This window comes from Macaca fascicularis, chromosome X (assembly GCF_037993035.2).
Source record: "Macaca fascicularis isolate 582-1 chromosome X, T2T-MFA8v1.1".
Taxonomy (NCBI): domain Eukaryota; kingdom Metazoa; phylum Chordata; class Mammalia; order Primates; family Cercopithecidae; genus Macaca; species Macaca fascicularis.
In genome coordinates, this window is record NC_088395.1 from 98,988,441 (window position 1) to 99,012,189 (window position 23,749).

A 23,749-nucleotide genomic window follows, 5' to 3' on the forward strand; every position below is an offset into this window, starting at 1 on the left:
CATAGTATTGGAAGTTCTAGCCAGCGCAATCAGACAAGAGAAAGAAATAAAGGGCATCCACATTGGAAAAGAGGAAGTGAAACTGTCTCTGCTGATAATACTATTGAATACCTAGAAAACCATAAAGACTCTCCCAAAAGACTCCTATATTTGAAAATACGTTCAGTAAAGTCTCTGGTTACAAAATCAATGTACACAAATCAGTAGCACTACTATACACCAATGACCAAATCAAGAACTCATTCTTTTTTATGATGGCCATGAAAAAGTAAAATACCTAGGAATATACCTAAGCAAGGAAGTGAAAGATCCCTACAAGGAGAACTACAAAACATTTTTTAAATAAATCATAGATGACACAAACTAGTGAAAATACGTTCCATGCTCATGGATTGCAAGAATCAATATAGTTGAAAATTACCATACTGCCTAAAACACTCTACACATTCAATGCAATTACTATAAAAATACTAACATCGTTTTTTATAGAATTAGAAAAACTCATTCTAAAATTTATAGGAAACCAAAAGAAGCCCAATTAGCTAAAGCAATCTTAAGCTAAAAGAACAAATATGAGGCATCAACGTATTGGTCTTCAAACTATACTAGAAGCCTATAGTAACCAAAACAACATGGTACCAGTAGAAAAGTAGTTACATAGACCAATAGAACAGAATAAAGAACCCAGATATAAAGCCAAATACTTACAAACAACCCATGGAGTACTATTCAGTCATAAAAAAGAATGAGACCCAGTTATTTGAAGCAACATGGATAAAACTGAAGATCATTATGTTAAATGAAAATAAGCCAGGAACAGAAAGACAAACGTCACACTTTCTCACTTATTTGTGGGATCTAAAAATCAAAACAATTGAACTCATAGACATAGTAGAATGATAATTACCAGAGGCTGGGAAGGTCAGTGGGTTGGGAGAAGAGATGGATATGGTTAATGGGTACAAAAGAAAATAGGAAGAATGAATAAAGACTTGCTCTTTGGTAGCATAACAGGATGACTATAGTCAATAATAATTGTACATGCCTAGTCATTATTCTGGTACCTCCAGCAGGCTGCATGCTGCAGCCACCATACGGAGAGGAGTCCAGCCCTTCTTCCTTGAGAACCCCACCTCCACACTTCATCAGATAGGACCCCCTACTATCCTCATGAAAGCAGTATAGTAGCCCCACTAATTGCTGAGTATATCCACTGGTAGTGAACCAGAGTTTCCCCAGGGAGAGACCCCCAGAGGCATATTACATCCCCTTTGCCACTGCCACTGTCGCTGCCACAGTAACTATTTTATTCCTGCTACCCTTGGTCTGGGGAAGAAACAAAGAGCCTGAGGGCTACACCCAAGCTTACAGCATGCTACAATCACCATACAGAGAGGAGACCAATCTGTCCTCTCTGTGAACCTTCAACCCCCTGCTCCCCAACAAGTGGAACCCCAAGCTCATGCCAGCAGTGCAGCCACCCCATGCTACTGACTTAACACCTCTAGTAAGAGTGGGTTTGTGCTTCTTGGAGGTAGGGCTCACAGGGGAAACCAAAAGCCTCTCTGCCACTGCCTCTTCAGTAGAATGGCCCTTGCTACTCTCAGACTAAGGAAGGAGCAAAGACCCTACATGCCTTATCTGCACCTTTAACAAACTGCAGTCAACTCAAGGAGAGAAAGACAGTTTATCTCCCATGGGTCACATCCACTCCCCACTGTCATCACCAGACAGAAACCCTCAGCTTGAGTCCACAACATATGTGCTCTATCCTGGGATGATTGCAGTGAGCAATTGCTGACTTGCATCTCCCTGGAGTGGAGCCGCAAGGAGATGAACAAAAGACCCTTGGCCACAATCACTACTAAAGTCCCTTCCTCTGCTACCTACAAGTTGGAGAAGGAACATAAATCCTAAGCTAGCCCTGGAGGTGTGGTGGGCAGCCCAGGAGTGTCAAGCTCTGATCTACAGTTAACACTCAAGCGGGAGAGGAGCCCACACTCTCAGAACATTGAGAGGGAGCACAGCTGCAAATGTGAGGAAATATATGGGAGCCATATGACCAAGCAAGAGCCTAGCAACTGACCATTATGCGTACCCACCACCTACTGTCAGTTTCCTCTAGATTATCTAGTTCCTGTGCATAGATTTGTTCATAATAATCACAGAGGATCATGTATTTTTCAGTGAGGAGATCTTATATTTTAAAATACTACAACTTGCTTGAAAAAAAGTGATATAAACACAAGTTAATTCCAACATGGATTTTAAGAGTTCACATCAAGAATGCATCATAAATTATGAGGGGTTAAAAAACTAAAAGAATAATTTTCAGAGGAGACCAAGAAAACAATTAGGTTGGGAAAAACTAATGCATAAGAAAAATTTAAAGGAATCAGGAGAAGTCTAAAAGTGATTTTAAAACTGTTTTTAATTTTATAAGTACTTAATGAAACTAGAATATTTAAAGATCAAGTGTACTTTATTTTTACTAGATATAGGAGAGAAAGTTGAATTGAATTAAATTATAATTAAAAATTATGCTAGCTCTAAGGAATTGCTTCATTCTAGTAAGATAGACTGCTGGAAAAATATATATGGGATATTATAGAATCATCTCCCTTGAATGTAATTAAGAGTAGGATTTTCAGCAAATAACTAAAATTCAGTTTTGGAATGAAGAAGAAAACTGGATTAGAAAAAGCATGCTTTTGCTCCTACTCTTTGATTCCATAATAATTCTGAAAGAACATGTTAGCAAATGCCTTCAACTTAAGTGAACTCCTTAATTTAACCTCATACTATTGGTTTTGTGTCATGTCTCAATATGTCACCAAAGCAAGCCCAGATTTTAAATCCTTATTATTACTTGATAACACCTACATCTTAATCTTAGAAATTCCTCTTCAAGACATCACAGAGCAGAATTAAAAAAAAAAAAAAAGAACAAGAAAGAATACTTTCTGAATATCAACCAACGTTTAAATGATTCTATATCATGTGCAGCCTCTTTCCTATGTAGTGTGCAAATAATGTATTTCTTTTTGCATTAAATGGACTCAGACGTGAGTATGTGTCATCTAGAATGTTGTACAAAATTGCCTTGAATATATTATATGCAGTGATATGGTTTGACTGTGTCCCCACCGAAATTTCATCTTGAATTGTAACTCCCACAATTCCCAAATGTTGTGAGAGGTGGAACCTGGTGGGAGGTGACTGAATTATGGGGCAGGCCTTTCCTGTGCTGTTCTTGTGATACTAAATGAGTCTCACAAGATCTGATGGTTTTAAAAACGGGAGTTGCCCTGCACAAGCTCTCTCTTTGCTTGCTGCCATCCATATAAGATGTGACTTGCTCCTCCTTGTCTTCTACCATAATTGTGAGGCCTCCTCAGCCATGTGGAACTGTAAGTCCATTAAATCCTTTCCCATATAAATTACCCAGTCTCAGATATGTCTTTATGAGCAGCACAAAATCAGATTAATACAGTAAATTGGTACCAGGAGTGGGGTGCTGCTGAAAAGATACCCAAAAATGTGGAGGCAACTTTCAAACTGGGTAACAAGCAGGGGTTGGAACAATTTGGAGGGCTCAGAAGAAGACAGAAAAATGTGGGAAAGTTTGAAACTCCCTAGAGACTTGTTGAATTGCTTTGCCCAAAATGCTGACGGCAATATGGACAATAAAGTCCAGCCTGAGGTGGTGTCAGATGGAAATGAGGAACTGGAGCAAAGGTGACCCTTGTTATCTTTTAACAAAGAGACTGGTGGCATTCTCCCCTTCCCTAAAGATTTGTGGAACTTTGAACTTGAGAGAGATGATTTAGGGTATCTAGCAAAAGAAATTTCTAAGTGGCAAAGCATTCAAACGATGACTTGGGTGCTGTTAAAAACACTCAGTTTTATAAGGGAAGCAGATATAAAAGTTCAGACATTTTGCAGCCTGACAATTTGATAGAAAATAATTTACCATTTTCTGAGGAGAAATTAAAGCCAATTATAGAAATTTACATAACTAATGAGAAGCTGAATGTTAATCACCAAGACAATGGGGGAAAATGTCACCTGGGCATGTGAGAGGTCTCCATGGAAGCTCCTCCTATTACAAGCCCGGAGGCCGAGGATTTGAAAATGGCTTTGTCAGCTCCCTGTGCTGTGCGCAATCTAGGGAATTGGTACCTGCATCCCAGTCACTCCAGCCATAAATAAATTGGACCAAGGTACAGCTTGAGTCATGGCTTCAGAGGGTTCAAGCTCCAAGCCTTGACAGTTTCCATGTGATGTTGAGCTTGTGGGTGCACAGAGGTCATGAACTGAAGTTTGAGAACCTCTACCTAGATTTTAGGCGATGTGTGGAAGCACCTGTATGTTTAGCAGAAGTTTGCTGCAGGGGTAGGGCCCTCATGGAGAACCTCTGCTAGGGCAGTGTGGAAGGGAAATGTGAGGTCAGAGCACCTACTGGGGCACCACCTAGTGGAGCTATGAAAAGTAGACCACTGTCCTTCAGACCCCAGAATGTTAGATCCACTGACAGCTTGCACCACGTGTCTGGAAAAGCCACAGACACTAAAAAAACAGCCCATGAAAGCAGCTGGGAGGGAGGGTGTACCCTTCCAAGCCACAGAGGCAGAGCTGCCCAAGATCATGGGAACCCACTTCTTGCATCAATGTGACCCAGATGTGAGACATGGAGTCAAAGGATATCATTTTGGAGCTTTAAGATTTGACTGCCCTGATGAGTTTTGGACTTGCATGGGGCCTGTAGTCTCTTTGTTTTGCCAATCCGTGCCATTTGAAATGGTTGTATTTACCCAATGCCTGTACCCCCATTGTATCCAGGAAGTAACTAAGTTGCTTTTGATTTTACAGGCTGATAGTCTAATGGGGCTTGCCTTGTCTCAGATGAGATGTTAGACTATGGACTTTTGAGTTAATGCTGAAATGAGTTAAGACTTTGTAAGGCTACTGGGAAAGCATGACTGTTTTTGAAATGCTAAAACATGAGATTTGGGATGGACCAGGGGCGGAATGATATGGTTTGACTGTGTCCCCACCCAAATCTCATCTTTAATTCTAACTCCCACAATTCTCATATGTTATCGGGGGGAACCCAGTGGGAAGTGATTGAATTATGGGGGCAGGTCTTTCCTGCAGTGTTCTCTTGGTACTAAATGAGTCTCACAAGATCTGATTGTTTTAAAAACAGGATTTTCCCTGAACAAGCTCTTTCTTTGCCTGCTGCCATCCATGTAAGATGTGACTTGTTCCTCCTTGCTTTATGCCATGAGCGTGAGCCCCCCCAACCCCCTGCCATGTGGAACTGTATGTTCATTAAACCCTTTTCATGTATAAATTACCCAGTCTCTGGTATGTTGTTATTAGCAGTGTGAAAATGGACTAACACATGAAACTCCCTCTATCTTTTAAAATGATATCTAAAATGATTGAGCATATACACCACCAAGAATATGAGTGTGTGGTGAAGAAAGGGGACTTAATTAACTTAATTAACTCTTTACAATTTGAGAATTTTGGGGAGTCCAAGTTTCTGCTACGTAGTATATGTAGTTTTGATAGTTTTCAGTAACTTCTTATAGCCAAAATTTTATTGTTTGTTAGCTGGCAAAAGCATTATGTTTAAAAATATACAGCAACAGATTTTTATATCTTTTCATATATTTTTAGAATGGCTCACATAATAGATCTGTTCTTTTGCAGATGACTTTGGTGTTCCTCAGATAGCATCACTTAAATGTGCAGTAGCAGATAGGACTTTTCTAAAGTCCTCTTATAATGTAATATGTCATTACTTTTATTCGCCAAGCTTAACAAGTGTTTGACATACTTCAGCTACTAAATTGATTGAGAAAAGATAGATCAACATAGGCATGCCCTGAATTTTTTGCTCATTCTTGATGGATTACAATTATTAACCTACAGGTGGAGTGTAGAGCTTTATTTTTAGAGAAAAATCTCAACAAATAGCATAGGCATTTTACTTAGGCATTTTCTGTGTAGACTGTATGAACAGAAAAATTAAAGTCAACTGAATAGAATCGGGGCAACATAGCTATTTGAGAAGTACACAACTTTCAAATAACTTCTCATATTGTAGCTTCAATCTTCTGTATCAGAAATTGTAATAAACTTTTAAACTGAATATTTTTTGTTTGTCTCCATACTATTCCCAGATGGTTGATCATTCTCATGAACAGTGGACGACCAAGAAACATCAAGCAACAGAAACAGAATTTCTGGTCAACCTATTAATTCAAAATTTAATCCCTGATATGAGAGTATAAAAATTCTTTTAAAGTTAAAGTGAACATTTAGAATAATATACACAAATACTTCATTTTAAAGAGGTGGAAATTGAGGTTGGAGAAGGATAGATTATTTGCACAAATTTACCCAAAAAATTGATAATAGAGCATGGGTTAAAACACACAGTATCATGATTATATTTGAATCGTACATGAGAGCTCAAATTACATCATGCTCTGCCCATTCTGCCAGAAAACATTCCAGAGGTCATTATCATGCAGTAGTTAAGCTCACAAAAAGCTCTAGAGTCAGAAACTCTTTGTTAGGATCTCAGCTCTGTCACCTACCTTTCTATCTCAACTTTAGTTTCCCCACTGATTTAACAGGAATGAAAATAGTATTTATATCAGAAAGTTGTTTAAATGATAAAATGCATACAAAAAGAGACTTCCTGCACATGGTAGGTGTAACAAATATTAGTGTATTGTAGTGTTTTTCTTAAAATTCTGGAACAGTATAATTGTATAATTTAAAAAATTGATATTGCACATAATATTGAATAAATAATAACTTATTATAGAGTTCATGAAATAGTAAAGATAAAGTCAATTACATTGTATCCATCTGAGATCATTGGGAAAATTTTCCTCACACAAATATACACTCAGAAATACACACCAAAAATGCAACCTCAGAGATCAGATATTAGAGATAAATTTTATTCACAAGGCTAGGCTAAAAAATCTTTGGTTAGAAGGTTATAGAACATCAATATTTTATTGGTAAGCACATAACCCCATTTAATTCCAATAGAAGGTCTTTTAACAGTCACAGTCATAATCAGAGGTAAGATGGTTCATCAAAGCAATCAGAGGAACAGGTAAATATTAAGAATTACCTACATATCTCATATATATTACATACATATGATAAATACTTGACACAAAGAAGTGTACATTTGTCTTTCATAATTTGATGTAGAATCTTTGCCTTGCCTTTGGATGTATGTTCACTGATTTTAGCACAATGCACCATATTTACTACATACACTGCACCAATATTACATAGTATGTAGTGTCCAGTTTTTGTTCCCATAAAATGAAGTGTGTCTCTAAATGCCCTTGAAAAGTGTTCTGAGTACCGAATGCTTCTAGAGTTTTATGATACTTTTTCTGAATCTTCTGTTGTTGTCTTGCTCAGACAGTACTCTATGACAAGTCATTGCAGCATTTTGCCCTTTGTAATCTTTCTGAAAAGTTCAATTTCATCTTCTTTGAAGCAATTATTTTTATATTAATATTTCATTGGGTAATATGATATTTTAATTAAATTAAATGTTGCAATAGCAAATGCAGCTCATGTAAATGTATTTTAAAACAACATCTGACTTCTCTTAAGCATAAAACTCTCTTTGGCTCAGAAGTGAGTGGGCATACTGTAAAGTGGCTTCCTAGCTGAGGTGAGGACATAAATCTTGTTGACCTTATCAAGTCAATTTTTTATTCACTGTGAGAATAATGAGCTTTATTTAGTCGAATGAATTGGTTAAGTAGAAGCCTGTCCAAAAAAGTTTCCAATTGATTAATATTGAGGCGTTTGTCATATCAGAGTAGGACATCCAATTGTGGAAGATTTCACAAGTTACCATTGTATTTACAATTCTAAACTTAATTTTGATCATTCTAATATCTCAAGAAGTTTATTTGCAGTTTGCCCATACCTTCACAGTAACCTGACTGCTACACGACAGCAGCACTAGCCTTTAATCAATAGTACGAATTTTTCAATGAAACAAGTACATTTGCATAGTTTTTTTAAATAGTTAAAATCAGTGTACCTCAAGCATTCATGTGCGGATCCATCATACAACATATAAATGTTATGTATGTTTTACCAAAATAAAAAAGGCAAAAAAGAAATATTAGTGCTATGTCCTACTAATATTATTATTTTCTCTGGGAGTGTAGCCTGGAAATAATATTTTTATAAAATTATCCATTTGATCTATGTGTATGCAAATTTTAAAAACCACTGATTTAAATGGAAAACCTTAAATTGTGTTTCAATTATTCACCACTTGAGTTCTAGTGAGAACAAAAGTAAAGTGTTATCTTTGAGTCTATCAATTATTTCTGTTACAGGGTAAGAAAGTGTGTTTGCTAAGTAAGCATATTCTCAAGACTTTGTTAGGCTGAATGTAACATAAAAAAGACTTCATGATAAGAAAAGCAATGAAACCTGATTGATACAGATTGATTTAGTGAAGAGCCACAAACTTCCAGCATTCTAATTTGTTTGTAGTTGACTACTTAACAGTATTCGGTGATCACAGAATACTTTAGCAGACAGACAGAAATGAAAATTTTCCTTTAATTATATCAAATTCTCCCTAGGCCAAATTTCGTGGGTTTTTTCAATAATCAAAATGTAGGTAAAACAATTAAAAAAAAATTAAAAATTTAAAAAATTTAAAAAAATTAACAAAACAAAAACAAACAAACAAAAAATGTAGGAAGCAGGAGAGTGATTGGTAATGATTCAAATGGGTATTAAAGTTTCATCTACCATGCAACATCATGTATTTATTACTCTGAGGTTATTCATGGAGCTGATATGAAAACTGAAGGACTGTGAAGTTACATTTTAGTTCACATAAATGTGTGAATTCTGTTGTATATTAATATTATCTGTATTTGGATACAGATAGACAGATTATGTAGATAGAGAGATGTATCCATATTATATCCAGACTAAATGCTTTCTAGACTATTCATGTAGAAATTCATTTATCAAAACCAAATATTTATCAAAAGAAAGAATATATTCATCTGAACCATATGATTTAGATTCAAATATTAACAGCTTTATAAACTCAAGCAAGTAACTACTCATTTCTGAGCACTCTAACATCTACAACAAAAACTTCCTATAAGAATGAAAATAATTTTGAACTCTCTGTAAGAAAGATGAGACCGTCCTGATACCATAAGTATTAAAATGACACTTGAGCACTGTACGGCAAAGCTGAGATGACCTAAAAACAGAGAAAAATTACATATATAGATAGATAGATAGATAGATAGATAGATAGATAGATAGATAGATACGGAGTCTTACTCTGTCACCAGGCTGGAGTGCAGGGGCCCGATCTCCGCTCACTGCAACCTCCGCCACCTGGGTTCAAGCGATTCCCCCGCCTCGGCGACCCGAGTAGCTGGAACTACAGGCGCGCCCTACCACACCCAGCTAATTGTTTTGTATTTTAGTAGAGACAGGGTTTCACTGTGTTGGCCAGGATGGTCTCGATCTCCTGACCTCGTGATCTGCCTGCCTTGGCCTCCCAAAGTGTTGGGATTACAGGCATGAGCCACCGCGCCTGGCCAGTTTATATATTATACAATATTAAATTATTATATTTATATTAAATACATTATATAAAATATATTATATTTATATATTTATATTAAATATATTATATAAAATTAAATGATCTAACATAGCACTTGGAGTATTTGGGTCTTTCTTCCTTTACTTCTGTATTATTGTTTTTGTTATTTTAGTCTGGCCCTCTTTGTCTTCCTTCCTTTACTTGCATATTTTTGTTTTTGTTATTTTCTTCTACCCCTCTTTTACAAGTTACCTTGCATTCTTAGTGAATGACTTATATGGAATTATTATTATGTTGCCTTTTTATGGATATGTCAATATTTATAACAGTGTTTGAAGCAGACAAATACTTCTAAATCTGTCTTATAAATGTAACCGGTAATGACACAATTTATGCAGTATTAAATATTAATTTGGGATTATATATTAATAATAGAGAACAAATGACTTCCTTTATTGCTAAGTCAATGCAAACTAGTGAAGTGGCTTATTTGGGTGAATTACACTATGATAAACTTTTTTTTTGGACTACCACATCACATATCACACAGGACAACCATATAAAAACATATGGCAAATATAGTCGTGAGTATCGGTTCTAAATTTGATCCTAATTAATGTTATTTTATGAAACTATAGGAAGATGAATTCCTGTATACTGACTTTACAAACTACATTAAGTCTGTGGAAGTTACATACCAAGTAAGCAATGTAATGGTAGAGATGTAAAAATTCTGTCAGTTATCTTTCTAATCAGTAGTCAAATTTTGACACAAGAAATGCTATCAAATTCAAAAGGCATGTGCATGGAATCCTCTCCAACTATTTAATTAACAGAATGAGATTATGTTGGTTTTTTTTCTTTTTATGGTACTACATACAGTGCTGTGTTTTACTTTTCTCTGTTGTCTAATAAATTATTTTTAAATATTTTTTTTCTGCTGAGACAGTGTATGATCTACATGTCTTTTAAAAACCAAAGAAGGTATTTCTTCGATTTGAAACAGCATTTAAAATACCTACATTCTTAAAAGTCAGAGCTTGTGAAGTGATTGCAGGTATTTGCAAATCAAGTGAAATTTGTGTGGTCTTTTGACTCTTGCTATATTAATAATATTTTCAATGAAAACTGTACCTACTTGCTTTGTGTGCGTATTAATTGATTATATTCTAAAATTTAAAATAACACTAATAATTCTGCTCTGCTGATGTTCCATAATCTGCATCTGTACTTGTATAAAGATAATTAGTTTGAATCAATCACTTATAGAAAAATGTCACCTCACCTGCCTATTTTAAAAAGTGGCTCACTGAAGTGAAATTATTTACGCAGCGTACTAATTACAGAATGAAAAGACTGCTCAAAAACGCTAAATAGAGGCCTGTAAATTAGCATGTCTTCATACAGATATAAATTAAACATATAATAAAATTATATGTGTTATAATTATATATAATTATATGTGTAATCAGTGTATATATACATATTTATATATAATCAGTATATATAGATATATCTATATGTAAAATATATATCTATCTAAATACATATATACACACAAACATATAAAATCAGTGCCAGGTGTGGTCTGGGACGATGTCATTTATTCAGCACAGTGTTCTTGGTACATAGCAAGACCTGAAACATACTAAATAATCAATAAATATGTTTGATTCAACAAGTGTCAGAAATGCTTTATTTTGGTGGTATTTTAGATTTGGGAATTCTACACAAACAGGCATAGTTAGCAAAAATATTTTTTTCTTTTTTTAAGTTTAAAAGACATGAAGAGTATGGTACTGTGTTCCAGAAATTCTTATTGGTGAAGAATTCATGGCTTGGAAAATTAAGTAGATGATGCAGAAGAATGTTCATTATGAAAGAAATGGGTTATAAAGAAGTCTGAGAAAAAGACTTTTTAGGAAATTTGTCTTAAAAGGATGAGAAATGGATTAGATATGAGCATGAACGAAATACTAATTTTTCTTTCATTCTTAGGTTTGGTTTTGTTCCTTCTCACTGAGCTGGAATGAGTATCACAGGGTAATTGTGACATATTGACCCTTAAACATTCAACATGTTTTCATTCATTCAGCAAATATTTATTAAGGTGGCATCGTACCCGACACAATTTTAGCTTATCCTTTATGTAAACTCTATGTAAACTAAATATACATTAATCTTGCACAAAAATTTTGAGAAAAATATTGTGAGGAAATGTGTTAATGCATTATATGCTTCTGCATGTATCTTTTTCCCTAGAATATGACTGGGTTTTGATTATATATTGCCAGAAAATAGTTCCACCTATGTAAAGGAATTGTCCTTAGTGACTTTTGTTGTCAGGAAGTTTTGCATTCGTGTTAACACTTGTGTGTTTGGTGGCATCATGTTTTTATTAGCATTAGTGCTACATTCTGTGATGCCTTTATGACTCCTAAATCTTTGATTTAGATTATATAATTCGTTGCTAATCATGTCTTCTTCCCAATGTATCTCATTTAAATTATTTTAGCTAAAAGGCCAAGTGATAGCTGGGAATATTATGTGCCCATTCCTGATGATGTCCGTTTTTCAAAAAGAAGGGGTATTGAGATAGGTCCTCAGAATTCAGTAATACTGGTATATAGTTTAATGTTGAAAGAACGTAATGATGCACTAACTTTGGTTTATTTATTTATTTTTAGAGACAGCGTCTCACTCTGTCTCCCAGGCTGAAGTGCAGTGGTGTGATCATGGCTCACTTTAGCCTGGAGCTCCTTGCCTCAAGCCGTACTCCTGCCTTAGCCATCCAAAGCCTTGGGATTATAGACATGAGCCACCACACATGACCTCTTTTTCAAGTTGTTCCATTAATTATTTATAGGAAATAACAACAGTTTAAAGAAAATAAAAATAAATTAGCAAGTTCATCCATATCTAAATCAAAATCACATGACAATTTCTTATTTAACTTAGTCAACCTATGGGGATAATTTGTATTCTTAAAAAAATCTCTTCTAGTAGGAAAAAAACATAATTTCAAAATCTTATTTAAACCAAATGTATTTGTTATTCAAGATATGAGTATATTTCTCTCTCTCTTGACACTTGAAATTCCGGTATAAGATTTCAAATTATAGGGGAAAAATCAGAAGAATTGATTGTTGTATTTTAGGAAACTCACACTGTATTCCGGGAATTTTGGCAAATTATAAAAAATACCCTTTAATTTCCAAAAGCAAAAGTACATGTTGACTTGAAGTTTATTTTACTTTTTAAAAGTAAAATCATTTTGGAAAGTTTTTCAGTGAGTTATATCCATGCAAAATAAGTGAGCACTGGTAATTCTTTGTACAACAGAGTACAAAAATTGAAAGAGAATAGGAAAATAGTGCTACTTAGGGATCAGGGATATATCTATTTCATCATGGCACATGATATTTCATCTGAGCACAATGTGCATTCGAGGAATGGATAGGACTGGCTTGTAGTTTAAATAAATATCTTAGCTAATCGTGGTTATACTCTCATAGACTAAATTTCAGTCAAATTCTTAGCAATATTAATATGCATATTTGAAATTATTTCTATGAATTCTCCAAACTGTGTAGCAGAAACATCATTTTATGTTTATGAAACAAAGTAAAGGGAGAGATTAATAGGAACTGAGACAAATGCAGAATCAAATTTATAGTGTATTAAAGATTTATATCTCCTTCCTTGTTATACAAGAACTAAAACTTAGGCAACGTTTTATCTCTTGGTGGTATACTCTCCTTTTATAAATACAAAAATATAATATTTATATTTTGAGTATCCAAAGAGCCATTACCTTAAATCTGTATCTTCTAATCATGAAGTGCAGATGATTTTTAAGGCAGACGGCATTTGGTTTATTCAAAAAACCTTTTAACATGTCTTTTGCAGTGAGTTAATCTGTCAGACTGATAAAATAAGTTCCTCATACTCCCCCTCCTCTTCCTGCGCATATAAGCTTTTATTTAATTCTGTTTGAAATAGCTTGCTTCTATTTTTGCTTCCTCTTCATGTTTGTGGCACTGCTTTTTATGCTTTGTTCTTCGCTGACATAAAATATTTATCAACATATCATCTAAGAAGATTGGTTCTCCACAGTAGATATCCAATATGTTTCACCACATGGAAAATGTCTCTTCTTGTTTGTTCCTAAAATCTGTAGCCAAATTCCCATATGTCTGATTTATCCATTGATATTTGAAAATGTAAAACTAAGTAATTCTGTGGATAACAATTATGCATGATCATTGCCATTAAACAGTAAATTTTAAAATAATTTAGATTTAAACTAAAATAATAATCATATATCTTTCAATATCAAACAAACATAGATTTGCATTTTATTCCATTCCTTTAATTGTTATAAGGGAAAATAAGTTTTCTAATACATTTATTTTTCATTTTTTCTTTGATATGATTTCCCTAATAGTTAAAACAATAACATTATTCAGAGTCTATATTTTTACATGTGGCCTATCATTTCAAGGATCCCTCCTTTCCCCATGTGTTACAATACAACCTATAAATAACCAGTTGGTTCCAAGAATGAAAATTTCTGCCCAAGCTTGTGTTCATACAGTTACAAATTCCCAATAAAACATATATTAGAGAAAAAAATATAAATATAAAAAATATATCAGTCTCCAATTCTTTGAAAATGCCAGCATGGTACTACTGTTAAGCTGTCAGTAATTCACTGTGATTACAAGAAATCACAACTTCAGTAGGTGCTAACATCGCATATGAGATTATGAAAACATATTCATAAAGAGGATTATCAAGTCAGCTTGCACTTCCAAAACCAGAGTTTCATTTCAACTGTTTCATCTCCTTAAATATTTGATATGTAAATATTAAGATCTATATAAAAAAGTAATCAATTTATTTGGAGTTTTATAAGTTGTCCATCCAGATGCATCTCTCTAAACTGATGTATCACGAGAAAAAATACTGCCAATGAATAAACATCACTATCTTTCTCATTTTGTAGCAAATTTTAACATGAAAGTAATGGAACGTTACTTTGGGGGAACAGTGCGATATTTATGATAGTGAACATTATTGAGATAAGTTCAAATTTTTCTTTATGGATTTTAAAAAACATACTTTCCTATCCAAAGACATGTAAACATCTGCCTAAAATAAAGTTGAAGTAGATATTTTTGAAATGGTAATTATATGATCTATTTCTTATTCCAGTTTTCTGTTACATATGCTATATGTAATAGAAAATGTATATAATATAGTATTAATATAATTATAGACATGCATATAATATATGATAAATATGAATACTTCTTAAATGAAATACCTGTTTCCAAACTATGTCCTAAGTTGTGTGCAGAGCTTAATAAGTTTAGCAAGGCATACAAACATACAGAAAGAGAAAATATGCTATGGAACTCAAAAAATTGATATTCACTAATAAAATAAAACTTTCAAGTGCTTTGTTTTTATTTGTTATTTTTAAATTTAATTATTATGGGTATATAATAGTTACATATTTTAGGAGGTATGTGTAATGTTTTAATGTTTTGATACAGACAGATAACATATAATGATCAAATCAGGGTAATTAGAGAACCTATCATCTCAAGCCTTTATCATTTCATTGTTTTAGGAACATTCCAATTCCACACCTTTACTTATTTAAAAATATACAACACATTACTGTTAACTGGAGTCACCCTATTATGCTACCAAATACTAGATCTTATGCATTCTATCTAACTTTATGTTTGTACACATTAACTATCTTCACTTTATCCTTCTGTCTCCTCTATGCTTTCCAGCCTTTGACAATCATCATTTCACTCTCAACCTCCATGGAGTTCAATTTTTTTTAGCTGCCACATATGATTGAAAACATGTAACATTTGTCTTTCTGTGTCTGACTTATTTCACTTAACATAATATCCTTCAGCTCTATACATATTGTTGCAAATGACAGAATTTCATTCTCTTTATGGTTGACGAATAACCCATTATGAATATGCAGCACATTTTCTTTATCCATTCATCCATTGTTGGACACTTAGATTGCTTTCATTTCTTGGCTATTGTGAATAGTGTTGCAAAATAAACATGGAAGTGCAGGTATCTCTTTGATATACTGATTTTCTTTCATTTGGATTTAAACCCAGCAGTGGAATTGCTGGATCATATGGTGGATCTAATTTTAGTTTTTTGAGGAACCTCCATACTGTTCTCCATAGTGGTTGTACTAATTTACATTTTCATCAAAAATATACGAGCGTTCCCTTTTATCCCTAACCTGCCACAATTTGTGATTGCCTGTCTTTTGGATAAAAGCCATTTTAACTGGGGCAAAATGATTTCTCATTGTAGTTTTGATTGGCATCTCTCAAAAAACTAGGTATAGAATGAACATATATCAACATAATAAAATCATATGTGTTAAGCCCACAGCTAGTATCATACTGAGCAAGGAAAGTCTGAAAATCTTTCCTCTAAGATCAAGAACAATAAAAGCATGTGCACTTTTACCACTTTTATTCAACATAGTTCTCTACTTAGACAAAAGAAAGAAATAAAGGGCATTCAAATTGAAAAAAAAAATCAAATTATTCTTGTTTGTAGACAATGTAATCTTTGTAATCTTATATTTAGAAAAACCTTAAAGTCCTCACCAAAAAACTTTTGGAATTGATAAACAAATTGGAATTAGTAAACTTGCAGGATACAATTCCAACATACATAAAAAACATTAGTAGCATTTCTGTATGCCAATAGCAAATACTTTGCAAAAGAAACCAGAAAAGAAACACCATTTACAATAGCTAAAAATAAAATAAAGTATCCAGGAATAAATAACCAAAAACTTGAAAGATTTCTACAATGAAAACTATAAAACTTTGATGAAATAAATTGAAGCAGATACAAAAAAATTGAAAGATATTTTGTATTCATAGATTGGAAAAATCTATATTGTTACAAAGTCCATACTACCCAAAGCCATCTACAATTCCTATCAAAACACTGATGACATTCTTCAGAGAATAGAAAAAATAATCCTAAAATTTATATGGAACTACAAAAGACCCAGAATAACCAAAGCTATGGTAAGCAAAAATAACTACACTGGGGGAATCATATTACCTGACTTCAAATTATACTGCAGAGCCATAGTAACCAAAACAGCATGATACTGGCATATAAATAGACACATATACCAGGGGAACAGAATAGAGAACCCACAAACAAATTCACACACCTACAGTGAACTAATTTTTGACAAAGGTGCCAGGAACATAAACTGAGGAAAAGATAGTCTCTTCGTTAAATTATTCTGGGAAAACTGGATAGCCATATGCAGAAGAATTAAACTTGACCCGTATCTCCTGCTATATACAAAAATCAAATCCAAATGGATTAAAGACTTAAATCTAAGACCTCTAACTATGAAACTACTACAAGAAAACATTGGAGAAACTATCCTGGGCAAAGACGTATTGACCAATGCCCCAGAGGCACAAGCAATCAAACCAAAAAATGGACAAATGGGATCATAGCAAGTTAAAAAGTTTCTGCACAGCAAAGGAAACAATCAACAAAGTGATGAGACAACCCACAGATGGGGGAGAAATATTTGCAAACTACTCATCTGGCAAGGAATTAATAACCAGAATATATGAGGTGCTCAAACAATTCAATAGGAAAAAAATCTGATTAATAAATAGACAGGAGATTGGAATAGACATTTATCAAAATAATATATACAAATGGCCTACCTTCAAGTGTTTGAAAATTATTTCCTGATATCATGTCCATTTACTTATGCAATACAGAGACTTTAATTACCTACTGTTTTCTTTGTACTACAGCAAATTTTTAAATTAGTTTGTAATAGAGCACCAGGTTGGTGAAAATGTGAAGAAAAAGTTTTGAAAATCGTTTATTGTAAAAATAAACTTCAATTATATCTCTCTAGATATGATTGAGGTTTATATCTGTTTTATTTATATGTGTACAACTCAAAAAGTTTTGTTGACAAACCAGTCAAAGCTTCAAAATTGGGTAAATTGCTTAGAAGAAACTTATTTTCAATTTCACAAGGAAGAAATTTTAAAACTTAAGTCTTTTAGCAATGTACAGATTGTACCCTATTACCTTGGAGGCATGTATTTTGCCTGCATTAAAATCATGCAAAGGAACATGCTTTACAAATCAATTTCACTGTGGACCTAAAGACCAGATACACTACCAAGTAACATTTAAAAATGGCCTTAATTTAGAATTAATCTTCTCAAGAGCAGATTGACTATTAAAAGACATAAAATGTTTGAGAGCTACATTTGTTTCAAGCATTTCGGATAGCTTGAAGGCATATTTTGGAAATACTAATTTCTTAGTATTTTCTTTCCCAAACTGAAGAAAATAATGGATCCAGCCCTCAAAATTTTGCTTTGGGAATTTCTCACGGTCATTAAAATTTTGTATATTATCATAACTGCTTCATGTACCTCCCAAAGCAGTGTAACCAATGCCTTAGTAGGAACTTTTAATGGACCATGAAACAAATTTTATTCCCACATTTATTTTTGTGAAAAGTTTAGTCCTTCATAATTCATATTTCTTGAGTTCTTTCTGAGAGTCAGTAAAATATTTAAAAAGATTCTTTAAAAAAAGATTCTCTTAAATATCCAAACTAACCAAGAAGGATTTTAAATTGACATTTGTGTTGTTAGGATAGTTTGACAATGTAATTAGTGAAGTCAGATGGCCTGGAGAAAACCAAATGAAAAAATAATGTGATCATATATAAATTTTTCTCTAAGGTGTCCAGTTCTGTATATCTCAGAATTATTCTTTTAATTGTAGCTGCCAAAAGGAATTATTATGATTGGCTAGATTCGTTTTTTATGGCCATGAACAATTTAAAATATTAAGGCTAGATTTTGAGGTGGAAATTTTTGCCTTATATTTTTAGCAAAAAGGAAGAATTATATTTTATTTCTCTTCAGGACAAAGTTACATTGCCAATTAGTATTTTTCAATAGGCATTATCATTTTGTTGGATCTGCCAAAGCAAGATTTTATTTCTTAAAATATGATTTTCTCTTATTCTGCCCTTGACAGTTGATGTGTACATGAGGGGGTAAATTGCATTTATTATTCATCTAAATTGGAATTTTCCAAATGTGTATTCTGAAAGTACTGATCTTTTGATACTCTCTGCAATGAAAGTTTTCCTTGAGCAAATAGTTTTGAATATACATATCGTTTTCATATCATGGAAAGGATCAGCAAATGGTGGCATTTAATAGTATGTGAGTTCCTTGGTAATGAACACATGAATTTTTATTCTACTTATGTCTCTAACTATGTTAGCCTTAGATCTAAGTCATTTCATTTCTCTTGATGTCATTTCTTCATGTGTGTATTGAGGATGCTGAATCGGATGACTGTCTAAGGGCTCTGGTCCTTGATTTGTGTAATCATTTTATTCTAGATAAAATTTAAGTTGTAACTCTGTGCTCTTTGAAGTACATAAACACTGTCAACATAAAAAATGAGACTTGAAAGTGGTATCCATTACAGTGTTTGCAAAGATTTCCCTTGAATAAAAGGGCAGAAAATAGAGCCAACAGCTTGTGGACTAGGAAGATTTTGTGAAGAATAGGAAAAATTAGTTAATTTCAGAAATGGAAGAAAACGTACAACTCTAGGCTATGAAAGAAAATAAGCCATCTGGTATTATGGCACTGCATGATTTCAGTCAACCAAAATTCTGTTAATGTAGAAAATAGTAATTGCATATTTGGTGAAAATGTTTTCATTCCTAAGGCGTTAGTTACCTCTATAATAAAGCCAACATTATGACTTTAGCTGTTGTCAATTTTCAAATTAATATTTCTTTGATCCAGTAGCAACCTAATTTTTTATTGAAACTCAAGGCACAGAGGAATATGGATGGAAACTTTAATGTATAGGGATACGTAATGAATTTTATATTTGCAACATTTATTTCACTGCAAATAAGATGCTCATTATGTTAATCACGTCGCAGCTTTTCTGTTTGTAGCTCATATGGTTTGGCTGTGTCCCCACCCAAATCTGATCTTGAATTATAGTCCCCATAATCCCCACGTCACAGGAGGGACCTGGTATGAGGTAATTGAATCATGGGGACAGTTACCCCCATACTGTTCTCATGATAACAAGTGAGTTATCAAGAGATCTGATGGTTTTACAAGGGGATTTTCCCCCTTTGCTTGACACTTCTCCTTCCTGCTGCCATGTGAATAAGGATGTGTTTGCTATTCCTTCCACCATGATGGTAAATTTCATGAGGCCTCTCCAGCCCTGTGGCACTCTGAGTCAGTTAAACCTCTTTCCTTTATAAATTACCCAGCCTTGGGCAGTCCTTTATAGCAGCATCAGAACAAACTAATTCAATAGTCTTAGCCTTTCACACAATTTGAATAGAAAATTTGATTCAAGCTTCACTATTTTTGTAGTTCAGACTCTATGCAATCTACACAAATACAACACTGCTACAGTATATTAGTTTTGCACTCAATATGAGATTTGCTGGGGTGATTTGAATTATACATCAAGAAGAATTGAATCTTTTTGGCAAATTTTGTAACATTTTTTAAAATTAGCATTATTCAAAGAAGTATTGGTTTATTAATTTGACACCACAGTCTTCTGTACATTGATTTTATTTTTTTATACTGATTCTGCCATATCCTGTGACCTTCAGTATAAACTACTGTGTGTTTTTGCATAAGCAAATGAGAAACTTGTTCTCAAAAGTTAGCCGGTATCATGGTGGCATATGCTAGTCCATGCTATAGGTGGCATAGGCCTGTAGTCCTAGCTGAGGTGGGATGATTGCTAGAGCCCAGGAATTTGGGGTTATACTGAACTATGATCTTTCCACTGTATTCCTGCCTGGGCTACAGAGTGAGAACGCGTCTCTAGAAGAAAAAAAAAAAGCCCATAAGAACAGTATACACGTTAGTTTTCAGATGAATTGAATCTTGACTGATCAGATTTTATCTGTATTAGGAAGCATAACAAACATTGTAATTCACTGAATTAAGGAGGAGACATATGCATATGCATAGTCATAAATACTTACATACAATATTGTATTTCAGCTGACTCTAGTAGTAAAGATATCTGATTATTTCTGAACAAATGTCTTTGAAAATGTTTTCACTTCTTATTTATTCCAAGAAAAGATACTTTTATTTTAAAATGGCTTCATTAAAGGAGCTTTATTACATGACTTTAAAATTTATGCATAATAGAAATGCAACTGTTACTTCTTTATTGAAGTAAATGGCAATTATAGATTGACGCATGGTGCTTGATCAACAAACGTTATGCCAACACTGTGAATTTTATGGTGAGTTCTATTGACCTTTAAGCTCTTCAAACATCATCTAGTTATTTGGAATTCTCATTTACATTTAGCCAGATATTTCTAGTTCATATTTAGTACTTAAAATTTGTTTTAGGATTATAAAGGAGATATTAAAATATGCATGTATGTGATAACATAGCATGTTTTGATATTGTTCTCATGATAAATTGTAGTAATATTTATGAAACTCAAACAGGAGATTTTTTTTCTTTAAAATGTATGTTTTCTTAATTTTGTAGTAAAAGAAGCGTAGTTATTTCTATTGTTTTAATTTACTAATTAAAATATTTGCTAGTCATTAATTCAGAAAACAATGTTAAAAAACTCAATTATACTCAAAGTAAGAATTTATGCAAATATAATTTTTTATTAGTATTGAATTTGTGTAAGTAAAAATAATGATGCCTCAAGTATTGTTTTTAAATTTATTAACAAATAAATTTAATCACAGAATGTTTAATAGCCTAAAAGCAATCTTCTGGTTAAAAACAAATTTAACTGGTGAGATATATTCTCATATATGTATGAAGAGATATTTGTATATCTCTTCCGTATTATACAAATTATGTTTTAAGTTACACATTAGTCATATTATATACCTAGTCATTCATAATATAAAATTTGGTTGGATTAATTATTTTAAAAATTAGTTTGAGTCATAATGATTCACATAGACTATAGTATTTTAGATGACAAGGACTATGCTGATCTGTTTACTACAAACATCTTGGGCAATGTTGATGCTTTAAAAATGTCAATGATAAACTTTTAAACCTTAATTAAAAATTACTCTGAGATTTAGAGATACATTTCAAGATGGGCCTTTAGCTTAGGCAAAAAAGTCTTAATAATTATAATGATAATTAATAATTATAATGTATTTCTTAGTGGTTGTTAGCATATAATATATATGTGTGTATGTGTGTGTATATATATACATATGTGTGTATATACATGTGTATATATGTATGTATGTATATGTATGTATATGTATATACGTATGCATCTATATGTATATACATATGTATGTATGTGTGTATATATATGTATATGTGTATATATATGTATATGTGTATATATATGTGTGTGTATATATATATATATGTATATGTGTGTGTATATATATACACATATGTATATACTGCCTTACAGTGGGAAACTGGTTCCTTTTCTGGACTATTTCTCATGTGATGAATTCGAGAAATTCTTCACATTCAGTCTTAAAAGTTTTATACTGAATATGCTTATTCTGAATTTAAGGAAAAGTAATCAATATTTGACTTTGGTAGTTTATAAACCAATTTTCACTTTTCAATTTGGGAGCTAAAAGTCTTGAATAGGTTGTTAAAATGTGTTTATTTTCTTTTTTATTGTTGTCTTGTCCCTTGTTTTGCTTCTTTTATTTGTACCTTCCATACTATTAGAAATAAGTCCAGACCCATTACATTACTTATTTTTTTGACCTTTTTAGTTACCAAATTAGAAAGGATTTTTATCACTAAGCTCTAGACAACACTGAAATTGCAGTTTTTAAAAATGAAAAGCATGTACATTATTACTTTTCTGTTTAAAGCAGTCTTTCCCTTTTTACTTCAGTATATTTGAAAACTCTACACTTAAATATTACGAGTTGATTATTAATTCTAATTAATAAAAAATTAGAGTGATTCTGTGTGTGTGTGTGTGTATGTGTGTGTGTGTGTGTTTCTCATCATTGAAGTAGAATCCTCATTTAAAGGGTGGGGAGTTGCAAAATTCTATTTAGAAAATCAATCCTCCCGAAAGTGTCTTATGAAAGCACTATTTAAAAGAAATGTTATACTTCATCTTGTATTACCATTAAATTACATTGCATACAGATGAAACACCTTGCAATGAGAAATAAATGTGCTGTTTGTCAATGACACTTACAAATATTGTACAATGCTCTTTTATTGATCCTTATTAGTGCATAGAAACATTACTTTCACCTCTATTTTTCTATTCTGCTTTATTACGTCCATCTAAGAATTTCATGTCTTTGATTTTATAATATTCTAATTTTATTCAAAATAGATTTTTAACAAGTTCAAAATGTTTATCTTTACGCTTTCATCCATAATGCATATTATTAAATAATTCCTAAAATGCAGATGTGATTGGGAAATTATTTATTAACATGGGCTTTAAAATTTTGTAATGAATAAACTTGAGAGTCATCTACCCAGATCAATATATATTTGGGTATTTATAAACATACAATTATTTTGTTTAAAAAAGACTTTGCTACTTGTTCCAGGTCAAGCATGATTTCATAGTGTTTTGATGAAAGTCAATAATGCAAGGCTTGAATTTATCTAGAAAATAATGACAATAATCTCTATCCCTTATGTTCTAATTGTGAGAAATAATATAAAATTTTAAGTGAAGACAATGGTATTATAGAAAAAGTTTCTTAAACCATGATAAGAATAATTCTATTGGGCCATTCTCATGTTAGTGCCTGCTGATTTGGGGTTTTTCCTATTACGATTTTATATATCAGAATTTGGAAACAGAGCAACCTGTTAAGTCAAAAACAAAGTCTTTGCTTGCTCTACACTTATAGTAGGAGGTTGCATGAAAGAAACTGGTATGTCAGTAGAGGACTGTACTTAGCCATCACAAGCGACGAAGCTAGAAAATCTACTGAGTTACCG

General features: G+C 32.9%; 1 protein-coding gene across 8 annotated transcripts in view; it reads left to right on the plus strand.

Annotated features, from left to right (window-relative positions):
• Nucleotides 1–23,749, plus strand: part of PCDH11X (protocadherin 11 X-linked) — an 800,164-nt gene that overhangs the window by 620,423 nt on the left and 155,992 nt on the right. The window lies entirely within an intron of this gene.